Here is a 12,095-nt window from a genome sequence, read left to right as displayed (position 1 = left end):
AGGATGTTCAACTCTCAAGAAATGGAAGAAACACAGGGCTCAGAGTCACGCCAGGCAGCCCAGGGGGAGCTGTCCAGCACCGAGGCGATGGCCTGTCCTCCATAGAAGAGAATTAAAGCATTCGTCTTCCCTCAACAGGGGAACCTGCCTCTGCACTTACCATGTGAGTCTCTATGAATATTAGCAGAGAGAAACGCACCTGGAGGGGGAGATGGAGAAAAGCCCCCAGATATTTCCTTTTCCTGTTACTGTCTGAGGACCAGAAGGAGATGAGAATATTGAGTGTAGAAATGGGACTTTGATGTCAAGCTGCTATATTCTGGGTCTTACTGCATGAGGGAAATGAAATTCAATTGTTTTCAGATTTTCCTTCCCTAAATTGTTGCTTCTTCTGTGACAGTTCGAAAATGAATGAGTCTGAGTGTTTGGAGTGGAAATTTTGTAGCAGACATCCTTGTTTGTTTTTTAATGCTTCTGCATTAGAAATAAATCACCGCCAGAAGAAAAATGAGAAGAGCATCTCAAAAATTCAAGTGTGTGTGTGAGTCAAAAGCTTAATTCTTGTATTTTTTTGCTTGAGCTTCTAACCAAAAATTTACACACTCATGCATCCTTCCCTCAAAATTTGGGATGTTTCCATGGGAATCTCAATAAACATTTCACATTCCTGCATGTGAGAGAGAATGCAGTGAAATAGAATTTTACCTTTAAGGCGAGTTTTAGTTGATGGGACCCTTTCCCTGATCACTTGCTTCTCAGAATTTGGGGGTTTTACTAATCATTCTGAATGATGCCTTTCCTAATGACGGTATCTGAAGTTGTGCCCCTCCTCCTAGTAGAGAAGGAGACAGCAAAGGACAAGATGGTTGGATGGCATCACTGACTTAAAGGATGTGAGCTGGAGCGAACTCTGGGAGCTGGTGATGGACAGGGAAGCCTGGTGTGCTGTAGTCCATGGGGTCGCAGAGTCAGACACGACTTGTGGAGTGAACAACATCGACAGCCTCCGCCTCTGCCCTCCCTCTCTCACTTCCTTGCTGTTTCTCCTTATCTCTTAACCCTCATCTTTGTGTAACATACATAACCTTTTCTCCAACTCCCTTCCCACTCCTCTAAAAGATCAATGAGAGCAAGACGTTGGTCAGTTTTCTTAGCTATTGCATTCCCACTGCCTAAAACACTCCTTGGAATATAGCATATGTCCAATAAATATTTGTCAAGTGAGTAAATTGGCAAATGAATGGACAATCCTGTAAGGTAAGTAAAATTAGTCCTATTTCACAGGTGTTGAAAGTTGGGCCCGAAAGGATCCTAGAAGCTTGAGCAAGGTCATGCAGCTGGGTGGTCAGGGACGCTGAATCCGGGCACGGGGTGTGTGTGGCCTGGGGGTCTTCGGGATCCTGCCTCCCAACGCTCTGCGGTCAGCTTCTCACCAGCGCTCCCCCCTCAGGTGCCCACGGCACTCCGTGTTGCAGTAAAGGGGACCCCTTCCAGGGCCCGAGAGAGGGCGCCTGTCTAACACCCAGAAATGAATTGTCCGAGGAGACACACATGCAGACAGAGCAAGAGACTATCTAGAAAGGGCGCCTGGGTGGAGAGCAGCAGGGTGAAGGACCTGGGAAGACTGTTCCGCCACGTGGCCCACAGCCTCAGATTTTATGGTGATGCAATTAGTGTCTGGGTTGTCTTTGGTCAATCACTCTGACTCAGGGTTCTTCCCAGTTGCAAACACATTGCTCAGCCAAGATTGATGCCAGCAAGAAGGATTCTGGGAGGTAGTAGGACACACGGCATCTCTTTTTGACCTTTTCCAAACTCTTCTGGTTGGTGGAGGCTTATTAGTTCTGTGTTTCTTACCAGGACCTCTTGTTGTAAAATAATTCACGCAAATGGTTACTATGGTGCCTGGCCAGCTTGGGGGTTTCAGTCAGTGTGCTTCCCCTAACATCAGGGTTCTTTTCCCGCCCCTTCAATAAACTCTTTCTAGGTAAGAAATGACATTTAAGTGACTTATTGTGAAGTGGATCAAGATGAAGTCACCGTTACTCCTCCCTTGGAGTGTTTGCATTCTGTGGGCCTTTAACACCTTGCCTGGGGCAGCTGGCTCTAAAGGTGCAATTCAGGCTTTCATCAACACTTCAGTTCAGTTCAGTTCAGTTGCTCAGGGGTGTCCGACTTTTTGCAACCCCATGGACTGGCCAGGCCTCCCTGTCCATCACCAATTCTCGGAGCTTACTCAAACTCATGTCCGTTGAGTTGGTGATGCCATCCAACCATCTCATCCTCTGTCATCCCCTTCTCCTCCTGTCTTCAATCTTTCCCATCATCAGGGTCTTTTCAAATGAGTCAGTTTTTTGCATCAAGTGGCCAAAGTATTGGAGTTTCAGCTTCAACATCAGTCCTTCCAATGAACACTCAGGACTGCTTTCCTTTAGGATGGACTGGTTGGATCTCCTTGCAGTCCAAGGGACTCTCAAGAGTCTTCTCCAACATCACAGTTCAAAAGCACAAATTCTTCAGTGCTCAGCTTTCTTCACAGTCCAACTCTCACATCCATACTTGACTACTGGAAAAACTATAGCTTTAACTAGATGGACCTTTGCAGGCAAAGTAATGTCTCTGCTTTTTAACATGCTGTCTAGGTTGGTCATAACTGTTCCTCCAAGGAGTAAGCATCTATTAATTTCATGGCTGCAGTCACCATCTGCAGTGATTTTGAAGCCCCCCAAAATAAAGTCTGCCACTGTTTCCACTGTTTCCCCATCTATTTGACATGAAGTGATGGGACCGATGCCATGATCTTAGTTTTCTGAATGTTGAGCTTTAAGCCAACTTTTTCACTCTCCTCTTTCACTTTCATCAGGAGGCTCTTTAGTTCTTTGCTTTCTGCCATAAGGGTGGTGTCATCTGCATATCTAAGGTTATTGATATTTCTCCCGGCAGTCTTGATTACAGTTTGTGCTTCATCCAGCCCAGCGTTTCTCATGATGTGCTCTGCATATAAGTTAAATAAGCAGGGTGACAATATACAGCCTTGACATACTCCTTTCTCTATTTGGAACCACTCTGTTGTTCCATATCCAGTTCTAACTGTTGCTTCCTGACCTGCATACAGATTCCTCAGGAGGCAGGTCAGGTGGTCTAGGATACCTATCTCTTTCAGAAATTTCCAGTTTATTGTGATCCACACACAGTCAAAGGCTTTGGCATAGTCAATAAAGCAGAAATAGATGTTTTTCTGGAACTCTCTTGCTTTTTCAATGATCCAGCGGATGTTGGCAATTTGATCTCTGGTTCCTCTACATTTTCTAAAACCAGCTTGAACATCTGGAAGTTCACGGTTCACATATTGCTGAAGCCTGGCTTGGAGAATTTTGAGCATTACTTTACTAGAGTGTGAGATGAGTGCAACTGTGTGGTAGTTTGAACATTTACACTGTCTGGTGACAAAGGGAAGGTCAGAGAGTCAAAAATCTGGTCAACACACCCTTTGACCCCAGGCCACTCTGCAGGCAGCCCTAGGGAGCAGGCAGTCTTGCTCCAAACACTGCATAAAACTGGTACCAATGACTGGATGTGGCCTGGGGCCACTCGGGTGCTACCCTCTTGGGGTTTCAAAGATTTCCATGGAAAACCTTCTGTCATCTCTCTAATGACACTATCTAAACATGACTTGGAAGTCTTTTTTATCTTATACACTTTATTCCTAAAACCTTAGCATGAGGTACACTTTCTCCTCCGAAAGCAAGCTATCTTGCCTGCCAGGTTTCCTCTGCTACAATTTTTAGAGTGCAAATACTTTCTCACAGGCCTTTTGTCCCGCACCACCCCCCTGCCCTGAGGTTAGAATGATATTTCAGATCCAGAAATGGGAAGAGAATTTTTCCAATTATATTTTTGGTGCTTTATTATTCCAACCAATCCATATAAATGCAAATAGGGAATTAGGAGATTCCTCTGCAATAAAACCTTCTCTCATCCCTACACGATGGACATCATGATTGCCATGAGCTTACTAATGCAGTCAACTGTTTTTCAATTTTGCAGAAGGAAGTGATGTCTATTGGCCTGTCTAATTAGCTTCCCCACCAACTATGCTAGGAAGAGTTTTTAAAAAGCCAAAAATCAAAAACACCGCTTTCCCTGACAATCACCTGTCAGATCTTCCACCATTTCTTGGGAGCACTTTACATCTCCTCCAGGAAGCCTCCTGGGGCTGTGGAGCCTGTCCGCAGGCAGGCAGTGGATGGATTTCCTCCTGGCATTTCCAGATGCTCCAAGGAGAGTCTGGGCTTGCAGTGGAGGATAAGGACAGTGGAGGGGCCAGTAGAACTGCCAGGGCAGTTCTAAAGCTGCCTTCATAGGGGTATGGTGAACAGTAAACAGGATAATACTTGTCAGATGTCTGGTACCTAATATGTGGGCTTCCCATGTGGCACTAGTGGGTAAAGAATCCACTTGCCAAGGCAGGAGACCTGAGAGCCGGGTTCAATCCTGGGTCGGGAAGATCTGCTAGAGTAGGAAACGGTAACCAGCTCCAGTATTCCTGCCTGGGAAATCTCATGGACAGAGGAGCCTGGAGACTACAATCCACGGGGTTGCAAACAGTCAGACATGACTGAGCACTCACGCATACAGAGTGTACTCACTAAGGGCTAGCTATCACTCTCATATGCACTTTAAATTAAATTTTAAATATATATACAAATGTATATCCCATCGAATTTATAGCTGCAAATTTTTTTCTATTCCCCATAAATATATTTTTCTTAAATCCATGTCTCTCTTTAGAAATTCGATATTTTCAAGAATAATAATAAAGCAACATCGCCCTCATAGACACAAAGGCCAGGACCTTAGGGACAGAAAGCAAAAAGACACAAAGATCTTAAGTCCTAAAATACATTAGGACTTGTTCATCTCATCTGTGTCTATACTCATAGAGTGAAATGGAAAATGTAACAGTTTTCTTGGTTAGAACGTCCTTAGTGTTTTTTACAGAATTAAACGTGCACATACGTATTTATTAAGGTTATGCATTTGAGGTAATAACTCATCAACCGATGTTGCATTATCCTTTTTTTTTTTTTTAAGTAATGTCAAGAGTTTCTATGGAAGGGATGCCTGGTCTTCTCTGGAGCAGGAGCGGGTGGGGCTTTAAGAAGCGCGGATTAGGAGAACTGACTCACAGCGGACTCCCCTCCCACCCCACCGCCCCGTCCCCATAGCAACGATGGGTCATCAGTAGTTTTTGGTTGTCTTGATCTTTACCAGCGATATTTCTGTGTTTTAAGATTTAAAAAGAAGATAAATTTCCGAGGCAAAACCATGATCCATGTCTAAGTTTATTTGATGGAAAAGGGTGGCAAGAGTTAGATCCAGAGGGCTCTGCTCATATTTGTTTCCGGTATCAATCGACTGAGGAAAATACACTTGTGTCATGAGCCTTAACTTTGCTTACTCTCACAAGACTTTTTTAGAAGCTGAAATAACACATCCCCAAAGCATTGGTCTTGCTAAGCCATTTCAGAAAACCATATTGAAAAGAAAAAACAAAAAATCAGTATTATATTACAGGCCCAAGAAAAAAATCATACCATTGTCATCATAGTAAAAACACTCATACTTTTTGGTCAATTTAAGATCAAAGCAAATGTATCTATCCCTACTCAGGCAAGCTGCTAATTGATCACATAAATATTTTATTCTCCCACAGTGAAAGTTTGACATGGGCTTACATTTTTTAAAATTTACTCTGTACCAGTAAGGAGAGTGAAGATATTTAAGAACTGAGAGCGTACCAATACTTAACGATAAAGATATAACTGACTTTTAGCACATTAGTCACACTATACAAAATTTGAGATTAATTCCCAGAGTCCTTTGCACACTTATTCACGTTTTTGCTCTTAGAAAGGAAGTTTTTTTCACCCCTGTGCCGACACCATTGCGAAAGGACCTTTTCATAAGTGTCTTCTCCAAAATTGGCTTTAGAAAATCTAGTCCCTCTCTCCTGTCCATCCTGGTTGGGCAGCTGTTCAGCAGAAGGACAAAGTAATCAGATTTTCCAGACACCTGGCAATTAAGATGGGGAGAGGGAGAGAAGACAGCTTTAGGGTTCAAAGCTTATTTCAATCGTAACAATTTTCAGAATCTTACGGTGATAAATCCAATATAGCCAATATTCAAAGAGGGTTTTGCTAAAACACTTTTTAAATACAGACTTTATCAAAATACAAAATACTGTTTGAAGCTGTCTACCCTCTTCTCTAAATTTTGTACTACTTATGTGATTGCAGCTATTCAGTACTTGCATCGTATACCCTATAGTTATCTTGTTGCTATTACTTTATAAAGAACCTTTCAAGTGGCACTAATTAGTCTTGGGAATATTTTTTTTAATTCACCGAGAAAAACAACCCACGATAACCAAACTCCAGGCTTCATTTGCAGTCACTTTCCTTCTGAGGCCTGTCCTGAGTCATTTTCCAAGTCTCTCTCTCCACAAGGATGTCTTTGAACTTGAGAGTCAACATCTTTGTCTCTTGACTTTGGCTCAGTTCCACCAGGGGCTCAAAGGCCTGAGTGATGTAAGATGGTATAGGGGGCACTTAGCTGTGAGAGAAACAAGTCTGACATCTTAGCGCTCAAGTTGGCCGTCGAGAACATGCAATTCAATCCCATACTTTGTAGATGGAGAAGCTAAATAAAGACCTGAGGGGCATGATGGATAGTCTTTGTGCTATGTTCTTATTTGTATCACCTGATTTTAACCCCTCAAAAAGCTTTATGAAGTTGGTACTATTATTTCCTTGCTTATAATTTCCCTTAAATAAGGAAATTAATTACATGGCATACAGGTGAAGCAGGACTTGATTGAGGCATCAGACTCCAAGCCCATGTTTTCAACTGTGTGAGAACTACAAGAGGAAAGGGGGCTGAATGCTTTTATTACAGATAAAGAACGTTCTGCAGTGCCAAAAGCACACATTTCCTCTCCCGGTACAGGAAAACAAGTTTCGTTTGGGGTGACTTTGAAAGTAAAGATGGGACCAGAGTGCATCTCAAGATTCTCCACCCCCAACTAGGGTGGAGGCTCCGTAAGGGGTCCAGAAATCAGAGCCCCTAGAAAAACCATTCCCACCGGTCTCTGTGGGAATGCATGGGTGTTTAGGAGTTTTAGATCTAGGAATAATGAGAGAATTTCAGAGGTATTGGTCATATTTGTCATGGGAAAACCAATCAAAAACTCTTACACTCTATGTCTCACCCTGTATTAGTAGAGAAGATCTAAGCATGATATAATGCCATCTGTTTTAAATTTCCAACAACAAGGGCCTGTGAGTCATTTCAGGAAGGGGAACACTCAAGTTCTTTCCAGAAATTGTCATAATTCCACATTTATATTGCAAATATATATATATATGCATCAGTCCTAGTTACAACAGCCCCCAAACATCAGTGTGTGTGTGTGTGTGTGTGTGTGTGTGTGCTCAGTCTTTTGGTTGTGTCCAACTCTTCTCAACCCCATGGACTATAGCCCACCAGACTCCTCTGTCCATGAGACTTTCCAGGCCAGAATACTGGAGTGGGTAGCCACTCCCTACTCCAAGGTATCTTCCTGACCCAGGGATCGAAACTGTGTCTTCTGCATTGGCAGGTAGATTCTTTACCACTGAGCCACCTGGGAAACCCAAAACATCAGTAAACAGCCCTAAAAAGATACTTTGCTGATCAATGAAGGGAGTCCTTGTCAGACAGACTCATTAACTGCATAATATTGTATATTTGGCTGCTTGATAAACTTTATGAAGTTTACAACAAATATTATAAAAGTCTCTATGTTCTTTGCATAATCACTCACCCTAAACAGTCAAATTGGCACCATTACTATGTGATGCAGTTATAATGAGAACAAAACTGTCACATGAAAAAACAGAAATATGGAAAATTCAGTGAAGGAAGAAACATTTCATTTATGGACAAGACGATCTCATAAGAACAATAGAAGAAAGAACAGTCTTAATTTTAAAAAAATGCACAAGTGCCTTTGCTCAACAGAAATGTCATGAACAAACCTTCAGGGAAAGAATAGAAAGTAATTAGGAAGGCATTTGAGAAAATATACCAATTTGTGGATTGTTATTCATCTATTTGATCAATGTGTTGTCTTACAGAATCAATGACTAAATTAGTGTGGAATGCTCATAGGAATAAACCAGGAAAAAAGAAACTAGATTAAGTAAACAAGAAATAGAAAAATGACATGCAAAGATTGGTGAGAAGACTCATAATGTAAATAGCTAGATCATTATGTTGGGACATATAGTTATTGTTCAGAATTCATGTGGCACCTCATTATCTTAAAAGTGGCTTCATAAATTACACTGATTTCAGTAATTACTGTGTGCCATGTTAAGTTTTACTGAAGCAGAGTTAAAGTATAAAAATCTATCAATGACAAAAGATATTTTAAATTGACATAACACAACTGAAATATCATGTAGAAACAGCATTAAAAATTCCAAAGAAGGAAAATGCCATTTTCTGAATGTCTTGATGAGTTCAATGAATACAGTTAGGAGTTCAACCAAAATTCTTCAATAAACATATGAATTAATATTTTATATTATGTTTCATTGAGAACTGACCTATTATCTATATCCTGTATCTGAAAAAGTTACCATTTTTGTAAAATTAAGAAATTTGCTGCTTTTGAAAAATAATCCACTATATCTTTAATATAGTTTCGTGTGTTAAATGTTCACTTTGATTGTGAGTTGATGCTTGTGAAACAAACAATTTATTATGAGCAAAGTAACTTACATTTTATGTTGAAATCATTTTCTTATGCAAGGCCAACTCTTAAATAATTCAAAGCAAAGTTTAATATAACCTGTATTACTATTGTAAAAATCTTCCTTTTTACCTAATTTTATGGTTCCTCATATTTCTTTCATTGTAAGCTCTAATAATAAAGGAAATAACTTTTGTTACATATTTCTAGAGATTATTTTGAATTTACATACTCTACAATTTTAGTTATTTAGTCAAGCATCAAAAATAGAGGCAAAACTCTTACCTTAGAAGATGAAATTGGATGACACCAGAATACATCCATTGTAGAAATCAACAGAAACAGAATAAGATTGAATTTTAATGAACTGCAGAGTAGGGAAAAAAATTCAGAAAAGTCTTATTCAGGCAAGCATAAATTAAAAAGCGTATACAAATACAACATTTTTCTTTGTTGAAAAATGCAATCTCTTACCTAATCATTCTGGACTTCCTGAGACCTCTACGGATGGGTGATTTTATTCCCAGATTCTTCACTCTTACTGTTAGATCCTCCTTGGGTAATCCTTTTATACCAGAAAAGTTCAAGAGTGAAAATGTCATCATGTCCCATCATAGGTGACTAATTGATTCTGGCTGAGGCCTTTTGTTCCTCTTGCATTGGAAAAGGACAATAACATATAGGCGTTGTCATTGACCTACCAACTGCTGACTTTATTTAAAGTTTGCCATTAAAAATGTCCTTCAAAAGCCTTGTCTTCTAGACCAGAGGTCTCAAAAGGAACCAAAAGTTTATTTAACTCAGAGTTTAAACACTTACAAAGGATGACATTATTTCCTTAATATCCAGACGTCTATTTTCAGAGAATAATGCAAAAAGAATCCTTACAGGAATGAAGAGCATCAACCCAAACAATGTGCATACATTGAGTTTTCCACAGCAGATGTCCTTTTTTAGGACTTCCGAGATTAGAGGAGAGAAATAAATGTCTCCCACCCCCTACTTGCCACTCATCCTCGAGATAAAGGGAAGGCACAATCTCTCCTCCCTTTCCATTGTTACTGTTCAGTCGCTAAGTCATGTCCAACTCTTTGCGACCCCATGGACTGCAAAACACCGGACTCCCCTGTCCTTCACTGTCTCCCAGAGTTTCTTCAAATCCAAGTCCATTTGAGCGGTGATGCTATGTAACCATCTCATCCTCTGCCACCCCTTACTCCTTTTGTCTACAATGTTTCCCAGCATCAAAGTCTTTTCCAATGAGTCAACTCTTCACATCAGGTGGCCAAAGTACTGGAGCTTCCACTTCAACATCAGTCCTTCCAATGAATATTCAGCATTGATATCCTTTAGAATTGACTGGTTTGATTCCCTCGCAGTCCAAGGAACTCTCAAGAGTCTTCTCCAGTACCGCAACTCCAGAGCATGAATTCTTCAAGAGCACCCAGTCTTCTTTATGGTCCAACTCTTACATCCATCCATGACTACTGGAAAAACCATAGTTTTGCATCCCCAAAGTCTGGGGGCCAGAGTGCCTGCCATGGCCACTTTTTTCTCTTCAGGGCATGAAATTCTCCAGGAAGCCTCTTCTGTCCTTGTATACCACCTTAATACATGGCATCCACATTAATGATGGGTGTCCACATTAATAAATGGATTCCGAAGCACTAAGGGTGAACAGATGTTACTGAGGCTCACAATGGAGGGAAACACCAAGCCAGGTGTTGCTTCCTGCTTGGGTAACCAGTACTTCTGAGACAGAGCCAATATTTTTGGAATACAAAGCAGTGGAGGAAAATCCTTGCCTTCGCAAGATCAGCATCTTTTGGAGGACAAAGCTGTCCTATATCTGGGATCTTGGCTGCCCATTGGCCAGTGCTGTATCCCTTTCTTTTGGGAACTACCCTGCAATATGATTTTCATGTGATTGTTAATCACATAGTCACACTCCACCTTCCACAAGGAAAAGTAGTCCACCTGATTCTCAAGAGAGTCCGGAAATTAGTGCCAAGTTGGGAGCTGGGGCATCTGATCCAAAATCTTTGATAGCCCTTTTGCAGACATTCTACAGAGACTTAAGACACCGAGCGACTCAACACCCATGTTTACTTTTGGTCTCTCCTTAAACCCAGCTAAAATTTTAAAAAGCAATGGAGAAAATCAATGAAACCAGAAGCCTATGCTTTGTAAAGATTTGTTTAGCTAGATAGGCCAAAAAATAAAATAGAAAATACTTAAATTGTTAGCATCAGAGATGAAAGAAGCAGGATTGCTACTGACAGTTTAAAAAATTAGAACTATGAAGAAATACATGGGCACTCAGTATCTTGTAATAATTTATAATGGAAAAGAACCTGAAACTAAATAAACAGAAAGGGAGAGAAGATGACACAGATAGCATTTTGCTGAGTAGTGAGGAGAAATCGTTGAAGCAGGTCTGAGAAAGGTGTCTATTGAAATGGAGTTCGCTAACAGACCCTCAACAGACTTGAGTATTCATGGAATGTGTTACTGTCAGATGTGATGAAGGTGGTACTAACGAAGGAGGATCCACTGGAATGTTAAGAATCAGGTCAATCTCACCTCCCCACCCCAGTTCCTATGTACAGACTCCTGCTTTGGCAGAAGACCATAGATTTATCCTGAAAAGAGGGTAAATCAGAGGACCTCCTGATGGAATGACTCAGGTACAGTGGCATTACGGAGTCCTCTCCCACCAAAAGGAAGGTTGAACAAGCATTTTGCTCAAAGCCGAGACGCATGAGTCAGTTCTCTGACACAGATCCAGGCACAGATCCATTAGCTCTTTACCCTAGAGACAAGTGAAAGGAAGACTCATCTCTGAGGTCCACGCTATGCTGTGAGTGTCTGACGCAAGGTTTTTCTTTCAACTAGGATTCGATGGTGGGGAGAAGACAGACATCTGAGCACTGAGTGAGTGAAATGAAAGCCGCTCAGTCATGTCCGACTCTTTGTGACCCCATGGACTATACAGTCCTTGGAATTCTCCAGGCCAGAACACTGGAATGGGTAGCCTTTCCCTTCTCCAGGGGATCTTCCCAAACCAGGGATCGAACCCAGGACTATGGCCTTGCAGCCAGATTCTTTATCAGCTGAGCCACAAGGGAAGCCTGGATGCCTGAAAATGTGGGGTGGAATCTGGGTGTATCTTGGGGCAGGGATACGAGAGTCAGGGGTATCTAGAAAGCTCTGCCAGACACTGGTTCACAGGGCTTTGCTTGGGACCACCACCTCCTTTGGTAACTGTGCCTGTCATGTGATGTCCATGACAGGCATT

This window comes from Dama dama, chromosome 15 (assembly GCF_033118175.1).
Source record: "Dama dama isolate Ldn47 chromosome 15, ASM3311817v1, whole genome shotgun sequence".
NCBI lineage: Eukaryota > Metazoa > Chordata > Mammalia > Artiodactyla > Cervidae > Dama > Dama dama.
This window is presented reverse-complemented; position numbering follows the sequence as displayed.